General features: G+C 35.9%; 2 protein-coding genes and 2 long non-coding RNA genes across 5 annotated transcripts in view; 2 read left to right on the top strand and 2 right to left on the bottom strand.

Annotated features, from left to right (window-relative positions):
- The window catches only part of LOC126927117 (6-phosphofructo-2-kinase/fructose-2,6-bisphosphatase-like), a 179804-nt gene extending 166698 nt beyond the window's left edge, over positions 1-13106 (top strand). Inside the window, exon 5 of the transcript XR_007715166.1 lies at positions 12194-13106. The gene's annotated coding sequence lies outside the window, so the exon portion shown is untranslated. The remainder of the gene's footprint in view (positions 1-12193) is intronic.
- Positions 1-14649, top strand: part of LOC126927110 (uncharacterized) — a 332444-nt gene that overhangs the window by 69290 nt on the left and 248505 nt on the right. The gene's annotated exons all lie outside the window — the stretch shown is intronic.
- Positions 3261-4166, bottom strand: LOC126927154 (uncharacterized). Its single transcript, XR_007715225.1, has 2 exons — positions 3586-4166; positions 3261-3506 (listed from the first exon to the last, which is right to left on the bottom strand). It is a non-coding gene; the product is annotated as an uncharacterized LOC126927154 (long non-coding RNA).
- LOC126927145 (uncharacterized) lies at positions 8780-12198 on the bottom strand. Its single transcript, XR_007715217.1, has 2 exons — positions 11091-12198; positions 8780-10206 (listed from the first exon to the last, which is right to left on the bottom strand). It is a non-coding gene; the product is annotated as an uncharacterized LOC126927145 (long non-coding RNA).

The raw sequence follows: 14649 nt of genomic DNA, 5'->3' as shown, positions 1-14649 counted from the left end.
AAGATATAGGTCGTTCATGATGTCATGTTCGTAAAATTTTGCGTAGGTATTCATAGTTCGTTATTAAAACAGATTTTTTCTTTTCGTCTACGTATTTTTTCCTCGTTTTCCTGCTTCCGTCGGTAAACAGACGAATGTTCGACGATGTTATGAAAAAGTATGATATGCTCAGGGAAAATAAAACACACGCGCGTTATTTTGAAATGAATATCACGAACGTGTTAGTGCACGTCGGTGCTTCCAGTAGTTGATATCAGCTGGATTTATTACCAGAAAATGACGTTGGAAATCTCGGCGTTGCAATGATTAAAAAGAATAGTCTCAACGAGATATTTTCTGTCGAAAAATAAACCTTTGCCAATGGTTAGCTTTTCCCCGCCTTTGACTGTATACAGCCATCAACGAGAAAATCTCGAAGTAGTGCGAGTTAAGGGATGAACTGAAATTAAAAGTTTTCAGTGGGATTGAAAATTTGATTAAATCGAAAACAAGGTAAAAAGTTTTCGCTATATCAGGGCTATCATACCGCGAATGGTAGTACAGACGTGCTGCAATTCCGTCTCTCCCTTCGTATACCTTTTTTTATTACTGATCTTTGGCATCGTTAGGCTATTTTTTATTGATTGAACTACTCTCTTTGGTGTTCCTGTTTCTTTATCAGTAAAACTTCAGTTTAGTGCTCTCATCCAGGCTTTTCTTCTACCTTTTTTTTCGTATTTTATTCGGTGATATTCTTGATCTATTCTTATTCTTCGAATTTCGTGTCAGTTTTGTTTTTTATTGCTTTGTTTGTTATTTTTTTTTTTTTTTGATATTTTATTAGAACTTGTTTATTAGAACATGTTTTAGCGTCAATTTCTTTTCTCCGGAGTGTCTCCCTTTTGCTTGATAGAATCTGCATCTCTGATAGCGAAAATCGTTCTACTTTCCAAAGAAGGTCCCGATAGTCTGTTTATTTTACCAATCTTGGATAGACACTGTCTGTGAAAGTAGGTGAAACTACTAAGAATCCCCCGGAAAGTTTCGCAGTGATCAAGTGGTCGACAATTTTGGTGAAAGTAACCACTAAATAACCAGGAAATGGACGTCGTCCACAGAAGGTGATTTGTCAAGGAAATAATTGCAAGTTTACACGGCAGCGTCTACAGAGAGACTGATTAGAGAGACAGATTATTCTCCGCCATCGATGTAGCTAGTGGACACTGTCCAAGAAAACAGTTGGAGCTGGAAGTGCACCCACGAGGCATTGAGCCATGGAAAGATTTTAGTGAGGATGAGCGGTAACTGAAGTTGCTGATCGATGGAGTGAACATTGCCCAGGGCAGAGATTCGAGTAAGGGTTAGTTATTACAAGTTACTAGAGAGAATAGCTTCGGATATTTTAGCTGATTTACAGAGAAAAATCTGACAGATTCGAAATTTGCATTCGATCCCAATAACAAAACTTGGATGAAACTCGAGGGTGCACTTTGTGGGCTTGAAAAACAGTCACATTTATAATTGCACATTCTTGTTAGTCGCGATAACTGGAGTTCAAGGGATGAAACCACCCTCCAGAATACGACACGAGAGGAGAACATTCTATTAACAAAACTTGAGTGCTACTTAATACGTTGGAAGTCAACATACAATTTTCTAAAGTGTACAAAGAATCATGGTCACAAATTTTATTCATAAATGAATTCGATGGTCCATTCCAAAAGTAAAATAATAATTTTTTATTAGAAAGAATAATGGAACAGTCCGTTCATCGTTCGACCCGCCTGTGTACATTTAAGAGGCAGAGTTTTCCATAAAAATGCGGCAATCGAGGGATGCGCGATCATAGCCAAATAGATTTGAAATTGATATGGAAACGGAAGGTTTCCGTTGCAAATCATGTTAGCTCAATACGTTTATCAGCTGATTGACAAATTCTGTGATCACTATCCGTAGAAATTTTCGCTCGTTCTAATAATCGTCGAAGATATAATTCTAATGTAGTATCGTGGGCAAAAGGCCCAAGATATCGGCCGAACCGTATACAAAGTGGCGAGAACCGTGGCGCCGTCGAGTACATCAATGTGTCGTCTGTCCTTTCGAGTGGACAGTTTTGTGGAAAGAGTCTGCGTGACCCTGGCCACGGGGTTTCGGGACACGTGTTCGATGGGACGAGAAAAGACAAAGAGACGCTAAGGGTAGAGTTAGTTGAGACGCTAGCGAGAACGAATGCAAAAGGCGTACAGTATGAGTTGAGAAGCGAGAGCGTGCGAATGCAGATGCCGAAGACGAGAGTTGTAGAGTTGCTAGCGTTGTAGAGAGATCGAGTTGTTAGAGTTATAGAGTTGCGAGAGTGATTTGAGTGGAATAAGACTTTTGTGTTTTAGTTCAAGTTGAACATTTATCGTTCTCTGTCCAATTAATCTCTGTTATTTTCATTTATCTTAATAAATAGTATTAGGAGAAGTTTACAAATCTAAATTATCCTAATCTTATCCTTTTTTTCCGATACTACACTAATTTGATTCCAATCTCGCGAATATTGCAATTTGGGAAGCTAATGAAAGGGGAAAGCCTATAAAAGCGTGTCGCGATATCGACGCGACAGGTGCTTGCCAATTTCAATGGTGTATTTGCTCGGTTTGGTTCTATATGTTCTCTCAATTTCGTTATGACATCGTGCAGAAATCAATTCCTAACGATCACCCTTTATATTCACGCGGAAATTTTAATCGCATCCAAATGTTTTTTGCGCTTTAGAACTAAATTAAGATTATCCACGAACCTTTAAGAACTTTTTCGACTTCTTCGGCAGTTCGCAACTTTCACGAATTACTTTCGTAGGACGCTGAACTTCAACATCAGCACGGCACTTGTTCCTTTCCGTTCGGTTCATTTGTACACGAACTAATGAACGGAAATTTCGATTTGAAAGTTCAAATTCTGTACCTAATTGAAAAAGTTATATTCTGGAGATTGTCACAAAGTGGATAAAGTTTCTCGTTAACTTCGTACCTCAAGATATCCGTCGTGATGAGTTTTCGCGTTACCAGAAGGAAGAATGCGAAGTGGAACACTTCTGTAGCTAAAGAGTTAGAGAAATGGTCGCAATAGATTTGTCAAACCCTGATTCTTCTCCTTAGATATAATCAAACCACAAAATCATAGAAAAATTATCGAATTCACGCCATTTATTTTTTTTAATTTTTTACTTGGGAAAGTACTTTGTTATCAAAGATGGCTATAACGTGTCTGAAAGGTATAAGCAAATTGCAGGTCGATTATCGCGAAGATATAGTCAGTTATTTATCTCGTTGATTGCATAACACAATTTTTAAAACATTTGACTGTAACAAGAGACGAAGACAATAGGATGATCAAACGTACAAATGAAATAAACTAATTTGACAGTATTTTTATGTTACTTGGATCGAACTATGCGTAGTATAATAATTTTATTCATAAACTTACATTCAGAAGAAATATATTTTAGTCTATCTCTGTTCACAATGCCTCGCATATGTTTGCTATGTTAAGAAAAAAGTTGTATTATCAAATGATGACACTATGCATTTAAGGATTAATAATTTATACCCAAAAGATTACCTCGTGTACTAAGTGGTTTCGCATGTTCTTCTACTTCCAGGAAGCGGTATTTACATTTTAGAAAACCCTTTAGCCACGCGAACTTTGCCTTAGAGTCCCGCTTTGTGAAGCTTCGCGCGAACATTCCATAAATTATAGACCAAAGAAAACAGCCTGCCTTGAAAAACTACGAAACCAGCGCCATTATGTTTCTATAGTGTATCGTGCATTTACTCGCCTCAAATAGCTTGAATGTATCGTAGTATTTTATCTACGAGCCTATTACCAACGTATTACGAACGTGTATTGAGAATATCTCTTTCATATCAGAAAATTTTCAGCTTTTACACACCAAGGAAACGATCCACCGATGCAATTTCTGTGACACAGGGACGATCGTTAGGGAGAAGTTAAACGATCCCATAGCTCATAAAAGAATATAACAGAGAATATGGTCGATAAATATACGTAAAGTGAATTTCGGATCGGATCTTCCCTGTAATGGTTACCTCTTAACAGTCCCCCATTTCCTTCGACGCGGCGATGTATCGTTCATCTTCTTCGTTAGGACGACGTCTCGCGACACTGTGCATGGTTCTACAAATCATTATAATTCGACACAACATTTGCGAACTTGCGTGAATATTCCATTCAAAACGCTTTAAAGTTTAATCGAAGCTGAGACATTAATTAAAGTTACACAAGCTGTGGAATATCTCCGCATTGCAAACGTGGAAATAGTATGTTCATCTATCGATACTTAATGCTAGTTCATCCGTAAACACGACATCGACAATACATCAGGAACTTTTTTCTAAAAGAGCACGCTTCAAACTCACAAGTTCCGACTAGTAAATAATTAATGGAACCTAAACCATAGCTTGGACTTTCCGAATACCAATTTCTGGTTACCCCGAAATTAATGGGCCACCATTCGGTTTCCATTGCAATATCATCTGCAGTACAGAACGCTATGAATGTATTGGAGCTTCTATATAGGTATTGGTTTCTACATACATATGTATATTATTGATTAAAATGTTCCCATACGCTGGTGCGTAAGAACACTCTTGAAGATATTTCATTTGTGGTTTATCTTAATATAGTTATTACCATTATACATACACGTTGCGTCGATACGATTATCTTATTTGAAATTATACATCTTTTTTCGTTAGAAATGTCTTCCCTTCATATTAAATATAAAAATATTTATTCCAACGCATTGTCCATTGTCTTGTTAAAACGAATAAAAACAGAAACGTAACAATTGTATGAGCAGGAATCAACGTCATTATTTAACTCGTAGAATATACTTGAAATTAATCGATATATTTTAATACCGTTGTTATCACTCGGATTAGCTCGTTCTAAGAAATAAGCTAGCTCGTTCTAAGGTATTTGTCCATTAGTTTCTGGAAAGTGTTCTAATGTTTGTACACAGAGAACCTCCAAAATAAGCACATCTCTCATATTCGACCAAAGTTTTTACTATTCTAAAACAGAATTACAGTGGAGTATGTTAGTATGAATATAATTGGTTTTAGAGCGTGATTCAGGTATTCGTTCCAGATCGGCTAAAAAACAAATTTATCATTCAATACACATAAGATTGAAATACTATCGAGTTAGTTTATTAATTTTTCTGTATCGTATATCCGTGTATAATATCAAACTGGGCAAATTTCCTATAACAGGTACAGAGATTCCAACACTCGTGAAAAGGATAAATCAATATCGTAATATCAGCTGCTTTTATTGTGTATTGATTCTATACATGAAACCAGATTATCGCCTTTAAGAATAAAAGAATAAAATCGCGTTTTTCGCACGACTGGTCGAATTTGAACGTGAATGAATTTGCGTGGCCCATTAGAATAGATCGTTGAAACGTAGTTATACATACATTGTCCATTTTTCGGCCATACTTCATCGGCAATCGGTTTCAGTCCGTTGATCGTGGCACACCATAGAATATGTATATGACAGACGTATTTTTACAACGTTAAATCTGCGCATCGCAATCGCCATTTCGCTCGTCGCGAGTACGACCAGGATTGTCGTTATTAAAAAATTACATTTAGTCGCGTCCCGCTGCGTTATATTTACAACATGACACCTGTTACTCTCTGTCGCAACGAATTCACGGCATTTCAGTCCGAAGCAATTTCGAATAATCACTTTCAGCGACAAGGCGGATAATATTCGCATAACGTCATTAATATCAATTATTGCAAATACTACTGCAACTATGAATGCAATGACAATCCTTTTAATTCCGTGTGCGAGCTATAGTAGTAGGGCGATTTCTAAATGCCTGTCGATATTTGCCAAATTTTGTATATTTTACTTATGCAAAGAAGAGTATAATGATAATAGTATAGTTTATAAAATTGTGTATCGCTTGCATACCGGAACAAGATGATTTTACTAGTGCATTATCGGAGGGAGTTACATTTTTAATAATTATAATATTTCTAATAGTCTATGTGATTGGATTATGTCAAACTTGACACATTTCCGTGGCATTCTGTTTTCCGTAAATTTACTTCAACTGATAGAGTCTGACACAAGGTATACTCCTTCTATCACGATCATTTCTCTTTGCGATCGAGAAATTCCAAAACCGCAATTCAATTTCACCCTACCATATTCCGAATGTCGAGGGCATGGTACTGGTGCCATTAACGGGTCTGAAACTAGCAGATTGAATGTTTCGATCGCAAGTATGAGAGTTATTTTTCAATTGCTCTAAGAGAACGTAATACGATAGTTCTCCTTTCATCTGGGATTGTAGACGATTAAAAAAACACTTTGAGGACTACATCTTTAACACGATACTTGTAACAAGATGATGAGGAAAAGTGGGCGACATTTATAGTGTATCATTCAACAGGTCAAAATATTCATACACAAAAAGATTTACAGCTTATTTTTCAATTAATAAACAATTTAATTTTGCGGTAAAAATTTATGAATTACGGCTTTTTCTCTTTATTTTACTCGAACTTTACGTCCCTTGTTCCTGAGAAAATAAACGACGATAGAATTTCCATTGTTATATATTTAATTACTATTTGACTCAAAATGAGAAACGCGAGATGTGAATAGAATGAAGAGAAAGTTTCATCAGCTGATTCATCGATCTATGCAGCTATCGGTGAATTTAAAATGATTTTCGAATAACTATCCTGGATAAATATTTATTTCGAAAATAATTCGTTAACCAACTATGTATATTAAAAAATAAGCCTCGAATAATATTTTTCTATATAAGCGTTTTTTCATTACCTTCACGTTTGACATGTAATATATAAAATCCTATAAATATCGTCCACAGCTTTAACACCCTGTATATCCTTTTATACCATGGCCAGGGTTGCTTTACGTTTCACTGACTGTTTGAAAACTAAGTTGGACTCTTTTAACGCATGGCACGAAACTCGTCACACGTTGTATTCGCTTCAAACTCGTTCACGAAGTTCAGGCGTAAATCTAGTCTGATTCATGGGACATGGAACATCGCGCTGAAGCTGCAGAGATCTTCGTAAAATTCTACAAACAGGGAATCGAAAGGAATATATTACCAGTCACGAAATCACGAAGGCGTGATGAAATCGTTGGAAATGTTTGTGAAATAACGAGGTTTCAGCGCTTCTGCGACGTGGATAAATTAAACTCAGATGGTGCAATTTCTTTCGAACGCAATCGATTTCGTTCCATTTCTCTTATTTATCAAATCCGTGAAATATCACTTCGACACCACGTTTAACTTCGCCGGTAACGAAGCAAGACAATACGTAGTTTCACAGACGGGAGAATCGTTATGGGGAGCCATAAAGTTTCGAAGAATACGATCGTGCAAGATACGCGACTCAGCTCGTGAAATTTACACATACGTTCATCGATGGTATCGTTACTACGTATAAAACACTGTTTCCTAAGAAGATAAGAAATTCCTTTGGAAATCAAACGATGTAGAACGAGATTTCATTAATTCGTGTGTATCTGCGTTTTACTTTATTAGAAGAGCTAGAACTCCTTTTCAAGTATCGTTAAAGCGATATCGTTAGTATTCGATTGGTATCAGGACATCTATTACACATTCGATTCACGTGGAAATTAAACTGACCAACTCTATCAACTTTCATTGTTCGACTTCTGAAAAATTTTTTCGATAACAGTCGTCTATATTGGTACGAAACTGAAAAAACTTTTAGAAATTGGAATTACGTATTCAGCTTGCCTTCAGAATTATTTGTTCTTTTGAATGCTGCTACTTTACATTATAAACCCTTACATTATGATAGTCAATCTGGAATTATCTTTCCAGCTGTAAATTTTTATATTGAACCATTCGTTCATTTCACCATTAGGTAGTTGAGGACTGCTGCTATACATGTCAACAATAGTAACCTTTTTCCATGGAAAATTGACTTTCTAAACAATTTGTAGCTTCTATTATAGTAGCTTCTATTCTAATTACTTTTGTATTGATTTCTCGTCAGAATATGAAGTTTCGAAATAGCATCGACGAGCATTTTCGAGTCGAACAGTTCTCAACAGCGTCACGCAGGCTGATTCTTTACCACACTTGTCTCAACAAAATTTTTTACATAAAAACTCTGTTCTTTACTAGATGTTTATAATATCTGACAAAAAATCTTATTTTTTTTAATTTAGGAAAAGAGACTAGACAAAAACAATAAATAATTATAATATTTGAACTGAACCAGGAAGTAGGGAAAATACTAAGGGATATTTGGTAAACAGACTTTTATTCACATCGAATTCCCTGATATTAAGTTTCTGGAAAACTGCATATTATATATATTTTTAAAATGTTTGTCCCGAATCCTCATTCAAACGCCGCACTGTAGAAGCTGAGAAAGTGGCCTGCAGACGTGCAAACGTAGCCCGCAAGCGTGCGAACGCGGCCAGCAAATTCTGATTTTTGTCCTAAATCCTCATCTAAATGCCGTACCGTGCAGCGTTCGAAGTTCTCGCTGTCGTTGAGTTTATATCAATTTAAAATGGTAGAAAGGTCATATAGCAACGCGATCGATCTGATTAGTTTTTATTGTGCCGCGGTTCGTTATCGAGCATCCAGATATGGACGCGTGGGTTTTGCATGGGACAAAAGGAACGGCGTATCGGAAAATGAAAAATCACACTATAGCGCAAGGCTTATTCCTTTCCATTTCCAACTAAAATATTTTGAATGATAAATATAAAAGAGACTTATTTATTTATACAACGTTTGAAAATGAAAATAAAATACATAACGCATAGTTACATACATAACGCATAGACGTGGATTTATTCTTTTACAGATGGCTTTGAATTCGAATGTGACGAGCCTGGTCCAGGAGAGTGGGTACATTCCATACATCCATCGCCCGGAAACCTACATAGTACCTGGGATATTTTTAATAATCCTGATAGTGGGTGTATTTGGGAACGGACTGATGATGATTACATTGGGTGCAGATTCGGCTGCAAAAAATACATCCACTATCTACATATTTTCGTTGGCTCTGGGCGATATTTTGGTAAGAAAGTACAATATGTGTATATATTATCTCTAATGTATCATTTAAGACCGACGTTAAAAAAAAGGATCTCTGACGTCGAATAAAATGGAAAAAGATTTCGTGCACGTTTGAGAAACGTTCAGATGGACAAGACGTGTCGAAAGTTTCCTCTCGTAAAATATAAAATGTATTCAAAATTTCATAGCATAAATTTTGTAAAAACATATTTCTACATGAATAATTAACTGGGTAGAATTAAACTAATCTACTATTATTCTTGCAAGCCACAATCAAAAGATTCATCAGCTTACTAACACGGAAGGGATAAATATTTAATTGTACTTCTTGTGGTTATGATTCATACATCTTGAAAAAGCCATCTGCTAGCCATTGTATTCCGCGTCTAAATATATATAATAAATCAAAATGAATGTCCAATAAGTTGGAAATAAATTGCGACAAAGCTGGAATGGTAAAAACTAACAATCCATGAATATTCCGAATATAGATGAGAAAAATCTTTCCTTCCTTCGTCGGGATCCTTTTTTTTACATTTCGATTTCCCGTCAATCGGAAAATGTTGCTAGGACCCCATGTCATTTGTATCCCGGCAATATATCGAATTTATTCAGACTGTCGGATCGCGCGTATAAATCTGTCGCGAGCGAACATCAGAACATCCGGTACTTTCTCCGTCATCGATTTCGCGTAGAATGTAAGTAGGTACGATAACGCACGAAAGCATCTGAGGGCCCATCGTAGAAAATTTGTCTGGATATATATTATGACAGTTTTATTGTCTTTACCGACTGTCGTGGTTATATTGATAAAATGTATTATATCGTACAAATACGCAGACATTACTCTTTATTATCACATATAATATAGAAGAATTTAAGTCTCCTAGAAATGTATAATTATTCTTGTATAATACAATATATTTTTATATGATATAGCGATTTCTGTGAATTGTATGCTTGAAATAAATATCTTGTAACTTCTATACATGTTTTTTAGTTTGTTACATATATTATCAATATGATCATAATGGTCTAGTAACGAAATTTCAAAATTTTTTCTATCACACACGTAATACGTTCATAAAAATCTCTAGTGTATTTTCGAGCTATCGCGGGGAGACGCGGTCGTTAGAATACGCGTCAACGGGAGTCGTAAATTCCCGTTACGATTAGAATGATCGACACCACGAATAGTTCGATCCCCGTATTTCGATTAAGATAATAGGGGTGATTCAGGTATGATAACACTGTGGCTCACAGAGTTAAAATATATATTTCCAACACTTAGTATACACGATTGAGTAGATATAAACACTTAATAACTTATCACGCTGCGATCATATAGATATGAAAGTAGCACGGTATGAGACTTAATGTTAGAAGTTAGGCGTTAGATCTTTGACAGTGGTAGGAAATTCTGAGAGATATAGGAACGGTGAGAGTTATGCAGGAACTCTAGTCACCGTGAGAGACGATGGAAAACACTGAAGCTTATTCTAATGTGAATACGGAGGAAAGCTTGGTATGGGTGTGCCCTTTGAACGAAGAACGCGGATTCGTTGCTTACATTTTTAGTTAGTAAAGTGAGGGCAATAATCCGCGATGTCGATTGGTTGGGACCAATGTTAGGAAGGAAGAGAGGAGGAAGAAACCTCCTACCAACTTGGGTCCTAGGCGACATTGTTTACAGGGAAACTCAGATTTTTCGTTAGGTATATCTCCGCTTTCTTCGTAATTCTTAAGAGCACATAATAAACCCAAGGACCTTTCTAAAAACCGGCCGAAAACTCTTCTGGAATTAGAAAGTCTTTTCTGGCAAACAGATGTGCTTAGGCCATGTGTGCGAACAATGCAGCTAGAATTGCAACTTTATAGTGGGTCCTTGGGCCTATGGAGTGTTAGAAGGACGGCAGGTAGACCGCTGGTTGGCAAGCCGCGCGGGATGGCGTGCAGATGTGTTGCGCGACAGAACATCTAGAAATATTCAAATATTTTCATAAATAATTTCTAAAAGAAGCACATGCTATATGAGACCTTGAATCAGACGTTAAAATTCCGTTGTTCTGGACACGTAATCGTGGACCAATAGCGAGTTCGATTATAAACGCGCTTATTTTCGTGGATATCGAGCTTACTTTATGATATATGTAGCTATACATCTTGATCCATGGACAATTTATAGCCGGACGGAGAATAATCAAAGATTAATGCGATCCATACGATATCATCTGTGAAAATCATAAATAAATATTTTCTCGATTATAGTGTTCGAACGATCATGCTTAAACAAAAAGAAAATGTGTATTTCACGATTAACACTGAGAAAAAAGTGCAACACCATAATTGAGTGTTCGATCATACGACGAAATTTGTACATCCCGCATGAAATTGCAGAAAATTCGCTTAATCTACATTTTTTATTATAATATTCAATACAAAACGTTCCTGTTAATATCCCCCTTTTATCTCGAAATTCATCAGAGACGTCCGTATTACAGACGAAATTTAGCGAGTTAATGAGGGAATCTTTTTTTCGCAAATTGAGTGAACGTTACACAGTATGATAAAAGGACGTGGGATGTGAATTCATCACGAATAATTTTAATAGATTTTTCTGTATCATAATCGCGGATTGTTTTTATTTTAATTTTCTCGATAACAATGAATCCTGATAAATGTTTTCCTAATAATTTTACTATATGCTCGATGCCGTACAAATATAATATCAAGTATTGTTTATTTTATCGCTCTCACCTATCGAAATGTCGAAGGCGTCGTTTTCAACGAAACAGATTTTCAAACGTTTCCCATATATTCGTAGAATTCAATCAAATTTCGCAAAATTACAGAAAAATATTCAAATAAAATTTCGATAAAGGGTTTTCAACGAAACAGATTTTAAAACGTTTCCCATATATTCGTAGAATTCAATTAAATTTCGCAAAAGTACAGAAAAATATTCGAATAAAATTTCGATAAAGGGTAGATTGAATAACACGAGTACAATTGACCGTGGAAATACAATACAATAAAATACACGTGTATATTTTTAATTTTAATTTTCGGTTATTTCAGGTGATCCTAACGAGTGTACCACTCACGTCTGTTATATTCACATTCGATTCATGGCCGTGGGGACAGACAGTTTGCAAATTATCGGAGTGCGTCAAGGATATTTCAGTCGGTGTCTCAGTTTTCACTCTGACCGCGTTATCAGCCGAGAGGTAAGTTGTCAAACCCAGTTACGGTTGAGGAAATTGTTGTCTCAGGGATAGGCTGGTCGTCCTAACTTTAGTGAAGTTCCGCCCCATTAATGGACCAATCGACTCTTTAATCAGTAATCGAAATGAAATCTCAAACGTCCAATTTCCTTTTCGCTATTAAGAAAATCAATTAATTTACATTAATAAGAAAGTTCAACGTTAAAATAAAGTATAACTGAAGAATTCATTTAATCAGACATCATTTAATCTTAACCCTGCAATACTGCATTTATAAACAATCCAATTAACGCTATATTGAAAATTACATATCATTTTATTAACACAACGCTTATTTCCAACAAACGATACGTTGCTAAATAATTTTGATTTCTTCCATGTCAAATAATTATCAGGATCTATCTGCATATTTGAATTAGTATCGTTAGTGACGTTTAATAAAACAGAAGGCGTTAAACACCCTTGTCCAATAGTAATAAATTTAGTAATAAAGCAAATAAAATAAAATAATAAATAAATTGTAAAACAGAAATCTATATATAATCTAAGATTTCTATCTTGCCAACATATTAATATTACAGTTGGTACATTTGTTGCACGAGACAGCTCGGAACGTATAAATAACAACCATTTCTCAACAGTAATAAATACACGCACAACAGCCATCTGTAAATGAAACATTTAAGTGGGGTATAAATTACTCCGTTCTATAGTATTTCAGGGTTAAGGTTTCAATAAAAATTGATTTACAAATAAAAGAAAGATATGCTCGTGTTGCATCGTAGGTACTACGCGGTCGTAAATCCTCTTCGGCGCCATGTAGCCGGGATGAAAGCAGTACCATTGGCGCTACTAATAGCTTGCCTTATTTGGGTGCTGGCGATTGTTTTGTCGATGCCTGCTGCTCTCTTCTCTGACGTGATGGACGTCGACATAACAACTAACTCCAGCATCCACATCTGTAACCCTTTCCCCGTGGAATTGGGTGAGTATCTCACACGCTGAAATATTGGACATTTCTCCGTGTTTTCATTTCACACCCACGAAGTCGTATTAATTTATTTCTCGTTCTGAAACGCAGGGGCAAGCTATAGGAGAGGGGTGGTGCTGTTCAAGTTCCTGGCCTATTACATCATTCCCCTATTCATCATATCAGCATTTTATTTTCAAATTGCACGACACCTTCAACTGTCCACCAGGAACATGCCCTGCGAATTATCTGCAATGCAGCGGCTGGAGCAAATTCGATCACGCAGAAAGGTAGAGTGAATCGATATTATTATGAAATTATACAATTTTCAAGTAAATCTAATTTTGACACAAAAGTTCTATATTTGGTATACAAATATTTGGTATACAGGTATACCAGTGAAAAGGTGTAGAACAGAGAAATTGAAATTGCTACCTGTATGATATTTTTATGAAATTACGCTGCTTATATATGCAGTCAGCTTGGAAATAAATTTAAATTGTAATAAATTGTTACTTAGACTGTGATGTAAATTGAGTTACAGCTATAAATTATTTACTTTGAAAAAATTTCACACTCATCATGTACCCGAGTAACAAGGTGCAAGAAGAAGCGGAATTAATTTAGCGCAAATCTCGAGTCGATGGTGCAATTGTTATAAACTATACTTTACTTACGCAATCTTCGATACGATCAATAATAAGATTATGTAATACGACCTTAAGCCAATATACGGTTAAGCATCGATGAAACAAGTCTAGTCCAACAACTAGAAGAAGGCGTTCCATAACTTCCGGGATAGAATGCTAATTATAAATCATTATAGATCGGGATATTCTCTGGCAATATCTTTAGCATGTAATCCAATTTCACTTTCCGTATTGTATTTGAATGAAAAGTGACGGTCGATCATCTTAAAGTACATCGACGTATCAATGACCAATGAAGTTTCTTCAACGAGCCAACTCTACGTCTTCCTCGTTTCTGTTGTATATAAAACAATAATTTATTTGAAAACTTCGTACACAATTTAAGATGAATATCGTTCGCATATTTGATCAAGTCTTTCGACCAATTATTATTTCAATCGAAATGTATTCCTTTTTATGCAACGTGAGTACAATGGCTTGATCTAATACACCAAGTCAGTGTATTAAAATACTCGATAACAGAAAGTCTTTGTTGTCTGATTTAAAAATCACTTCACAGGCGGCTCGATATTCTGATTCACTTCGACTAATTCGATAGAAGGTGGCATCGAAGCGTGTCTAGCGAAGATACGACAGAACCTTCAATAACCACGGTTCTTACTTCTACTTTTCCAATGTTTTCATCCGTCA

The sequence above is a fragment of the Bombus affinis genome, unplaced genomic scaffold (genome assembly GCF_024516045.1).
Source record: "Bombus affinis isolate iyBomAffi1 unplaced genomic scaffold, iyBomAffi1.2 ctg00000075.1, whole genome shotgun sequence".
Taxonomy (NCBI): Eukaryota; Metazoa; Arthropoda; class Insecta; order Hymenoptera; family Apidae; genus Bombus; species Bombus affinis.
The sequence above is the reverse complement of the archived record's forward strand: the minus strand, read 5'-3'. Positions and strand labels throughout refer to the sequence as shown.